The sequence below is a fragment of the Panulirus ornatus genome, chromosome 51, assembly GCF_036320965.1.
Source record: "Panulirus ornatus isolate Po-2019 chromosome 51, ASM3632096v1, whole genome shotgun sequence".
NCBI lineage: Eukaryota > Metazoa > Arthropoda > Malacostraca > Decapoda > Palinuridae > Panulirus > Panulirus ornatus.
The window spans coordinates 7,031,276-7,036,275 of NC_092274.1; the positions used below are offsets into that span (position 1 = coordinate 7,031,276).

The window sequence follows — 5,000 nt, forward strand, 5'->3', positions numbered from 1 at the left end:
GAAGGTTTCCAGTATGTACCTGGTAATGTTTACATGACTTACGTCACTCAGGTCCCGGGCTGTGATTGGCTAACCGGTCGTGGCTATGGCGACGGGGCTGGTGGTGGAGGGGCGACGGGGCTGGTGGTGGAGGGGCGACGGGGCTGGTGGTGGAGGGGCGACGGGGCTGTGGTGGAGGGTCGACGGGGCTGTGGTGGAGGGGCGACGGGGCTGTGGTGGAGGGGCGACGGGGTTGTGGTGGAGGGGCGACGGGGCTGTGGTGGAGGGTCGACGGGGTTGTGGTGGAGGGGCGACGGGGCTGTGGTGGAGGGTCGACGGGGCTGGTGGTGGAGGGGCGACGGGGTTGTGGTGGAGGGGCGACGGGGCTGTGGTGGAGGGTCGACGGGGTTGTGGTGGAGATTCCAAAGTGGTGTTTGTGGCTGCGTAATCCCCTGAGGTTACGACGGAAGCTGTACAGTTGTTTCGGACTTGAACGAGCTGTTATGTAATTTCTTAACTGCTCAATGAAGTATGGAATTGCCCGATCCATGGTGGGAAAATATATGTTTATTTACTTTTGTTAGTGTAATGTACACGAGGCAAAATAATTATCTGACCCATATTTTTTTTTCTTCTGTTACGCAATACGGCACCATATGGACCACTAACCATCATTAACCATGGAATGACCTTGTTACACTCAGTAAGTCATCCTATTCATGTGGTGTGTGTAATTAGTGGAACGCGGAAACATAAAAGTGTGATTTTAGAATATGGACCAAACTATATATAGGGTTAAAGAAGCCAGTAGATTCACTTTCAAACTACTTCAATTCTTTTTTCTCTCCCCCCCCCCAGTGTGAGGATCGTACGTCTGGTAGCGGTGGTGGACGGCGCCACTGGAAGACTTACATGAAAGTCTTTGAAGCAGGTATGTGTAACTGTGTATGTGTAATTGTGTATACACTGAGTACGTACACACGGCAAAAAAATTATCTTCACAGACCAGGTCCGATTTCATGTCTCAGACAAAACACACCGGAACCTGATGTCTCTCTCTAGTGTAAATAAATTTGTATGTAACTGAATAATTTATATTATGATTGTTTACTAATAGTGTATATGATATACTTTGCTTTACGTACATTGGTATATATATATATATATATATATATATATATATATATATATATATATATATATATATATATATATATATATATATATATAGAGTTATAGGAAACAGGTTGCCAATGCGAGGCTGAAGTGTGAAGATACTTTTTTGGTCGGGTGTACGTCTGAATGGAATTCAGAAAACGGGAGAAGGTTGTATCCACTTTCAGTGGTGGTAATATGATCCTACTACGAAACGATGGCACATTGTTTCATAGGCACTTCGCACTCATCATTATTATTGTTTTCAAGCCGTTTTCACACGTAAGTATCAATTTAACGACCGTAATTAGATGGTTATGTACCAGTTAATTCCCGCCACACAACAATAGAAATATTCTTGGCTATGTTTACATATGTTTACAACCATAAATGCGCATGTAAACACCATCAATTCATCTCATGAAATTGGTGATATATCTTGTTTAAGTAATATTTCGACTTCGAATCCGGATGGTATGTTTATTGCTGTTGCTTCTGTCATAGAAAATGGGAGGTGGTACGCCCTGTTTCCACATATACCCTTGTGCCCATGTAAACACCATCAATTCATATCATGAAATTGGTGATATATCTTGTTTAAGTGACATTTCGACTTGGAATCCGGATGGTATGTTTATTGTTGTTGCTCCTGTCATAGAAAATGGGAGGTGGTACGCCCTGTTTCCACATATACCCTTGTGCCCATGTAAACACCATCAATTCATTTCATGAAATTGGTGATATATCTTGCTTAGGTGATATTTCGACTTGGAATCCGGATGATATGTTTATTGCTGTTGCTTCTGTCATAGAAAATGGGAGGTGGTACGCCCTGTTTCCACATATACCTTGCAAGAATGTTGAAGGGTCGGTTAATTTTCCACTCTTCCTCTCGGTTTTTGGAGACCAGTTGCACGATTCAAAGTGAGTGGGATGTTTTCCGTGGGGGAGAACGGTTCGCTATGTCATCCCGGGAATGGAGAACCGGATGTCTTGGGTGATCCTTGTTGGAGAACCGGATGGTTTTGGGTGATTCTTCAAGAACCGGGTGGTTTTGGGTGATCCTTGTTGGAGAACCGGGTGGTTTTGGGTGATCCTTGTTGGAGAACCGGGTGGTTTTGTGTGATCCTTGTTGGAGAACCGGGTGGTTTTGGGTGATCCTTGTTGAAGAACCCGGTGGTTTTGGGTGATTCTTGTTGGAGAACCGGGTGGTTTTGGGTGATCCTTGTTGGAGAACCGGGTGGTTTTGGATGATTCTTGTTGGAGAACCGGGTGGTTTTGGGTGATTCTTGTTGGAGAACCGGGTGGTTTTGGGTGATCCTTGTTGGAGAACCGGGTGGTTTTGGATGATCCTTGTTGGAGAACCGGATGGTTTTGTGTGATTCTTGTTGGAGAACCGGGTGGTTTTGGGTGATCCTTGTTGGAGAACCGGATGGTTTTGGGTGATTCTTGTTGGAGAACCGGGTGGTTTTGGGTGATCCTTGTTGGAGAACCGGGTGGTTTTGGATGATCCTTGTTGGAGAACCGGGTGGTTTTGGGTGATTCTTGTTGGAGAACCGGGTGGTTTTGGGTGATCCTTGTTGGAGAACCGGGTGGTTTTGGACGATCCTTGTTGGAGAACCGGATGGTTTTGGGTGATTCTTGTTGGAGAACCGGGTGGTTTTGGGTGATCCTTGTTGGAGAACCGGATGGTTTTGGGTGATTCTTGTTGGAGAACCGGGTGGTTTTGGGTGATCCTTGTTGGAGAACCGGGTGGTTTTGGATGATCCTTGTTGGAGAACCGGATGGTTTTGGGTGATTCTTGTTGGAGAACCGGATGGTTTTGGGTGATCCTTGTTGGAGAACCGGGTGGTTTTGGATGATCCTTGTTGGAGAACCGGGTGGTTTTGGGTGATTCTTGTTGGAGAACCGGGTGGTTTTGTGTGATTCTTGTTGGAGAACCGGGTGGTTTTGGGTGATTCTTGTTGGAGAACCGGGTGGTTTTGGGTGATTTTTGTTGGAGAACCGGGTGGTTTTGGATGATCCTTGTTGGAGAACCGGGTGGTTTTGTGTGATCCTTGTTGGAGAACCGGGTGGTTTTGGGTGATCCTTGTAGGAGAACCGGATGGTTTTGTGTGATCCTTGTTGGAGAACCGGGTGGTTTTGGGTGATTCTTGTTGGAGAACCGGATGGTTTTGGGTGATCCTTGTTGGAGAACCGGATGGTTTTGGGTGATCCTTGTTGGAGAACCGGGTGGTTTTGGGTGATTCTTGTTGGAGAACCGGATGGTTTTGGGTGATCCTTGTTGGAGAACCGGATTTTTTTCATAATCTCCATGCTGGAGAACCGAGATGCTCCAGTAATTTCAGTGCTAGAGAACCGGATTGGTTTGGTAATCCTATCGCTGGTGAACCAGGCTACGAGTAATCCTAGTGCTGGAGAACCGGGTTACTGGGTAATCCCAGTGCTGGAGAACCGGGTTACTGGGTAATCCCAGTGCTGGAGAACCGGGTTGCTGGGTAATCCCAGTGCTGGAGAACCGGGTTGCTGGGTAATCCCAGTGCTGGAAAACCGGGTTACTGGGTAATCCCAGTGCTGGCGAACCGGGTTACTGGGTAATCCCAGTGCTGGAGAACCGGGTTGCTGGGTAATCCCAGTGCTGGAGAACCGGGTTGCTTGGTAATCCCAGTGCTGGAGAACCGGGTTACTGGGTAATCCCAGTGCTGGAGAACCGGGTTACTGGGTAATCCCAGTGCTGGCGAACCGGGTTACTGGGTAATCCCAGTGCTGGAGAACCGGGTTACAGGGTAATCCCAGTGCTGGTGAACCGGGTTACTGGGTAATCCCAGTGCTGGAGAACCGGGTTGCTGGGTAATCCCAGTGTTGGAGAACCGGGTTACTGGGTAATCCCAGTGCTGGAGAACCAGGTTACTGGGTAATCCCAGTGTTGGAGAACCGGGTTACTGGGTAATCCCAGTGCTGGCGAACCGGGTTACTGGGTAATCCCAGTGCTGGCGAACCGGGTTACTGGGTAATCCCAGTGCTGGAGAACCAGGTTACTGGGTAATCCCAGTGCTGGAGAACCGGGTTACTGGGTAATCCCAGTGCTGGAGAACCAGGTTACTGGGTAATCCTAGTGCTGGAGAACCAGGTTACTGGGTAATCCCAGTGTTGGAGAACCGGGTTACTGGGTAATCCTAGTGCTGGAGAACCGGGTTACTGGGTAATCCCAGTGCTGGAGAACCGGGTTACTGGGTAATCCCAGTGCTGGAGAACCGGGTTACTGGGTAATCCCAGTGCTGGAGAACCAGGTTACTGGGTAATCCCAGTGTTGGAGAACCGGGTTACTGGGTAATCCCAGTGCTGGCGAACCGGGTTACTGGGTAATCCCAGTGCTGGCGAACCGGGTTACTGGGTAATCCCAGTGTTGGAGAACCGGGTTACTGGGTAATCCCAGTGCTGGCGAACCGGGTTACTGGGTAATCCCAGTGCTGGAGAACCGGGTTGCTGGGTAATCCCAGTGTTGGAGAACCGGGTTACTGGGTAATCCCAGTGTTGGAGAACCGGGTTACTGGGTAATCCTAGTGCTGGAGAACCGGGTTGCTGGGTAATCCCAGTGTTGGAGAACCGGGTTACTGGGTAATCCCAGTGTTGGAGAACCAGGTTACTGGGTAATCCAAGTGTTGGAGAACCGGGTTACTGGGTAATCCCAGTGCTGGAGAACCGGGTTGCTGGGTAATCCCAGTGTTGGAGAACCGGGTTACTGGGTAATCCTAGTGCTGGAGAACCGGGTTACTGGGTAATCCCAGTGTTGGAGAACCAGGTTACTGGGTAATCCCAGTGTTGGAGAACCGGGTTACTGGGTAATCCTAGTGCTGGAGAACCGG

At 48.8% G+C, this 5,000-nt stretch overlaps 1 long non-coding RNA gene across 1 annotated transcript in view; it reads left to right on the forward strand.

Moving 5' to 3' along the window:
• Positions 1-5,000, forward strand: part of LOC139764757 (uncharacterized) — a 360,623-nt gene that overhangs the window by 285,140 nt on the left and 70,483 nt on the right. The window contains exon 3 of the long non-coding RNA XR_011716451.1: positions 838-910. This is a non-coding gene — a long non-coding RNA (uncharacterized lncRNA). The remainder of the gene's footprint in view (positions 1-837; positions 911-5,000) is intronic.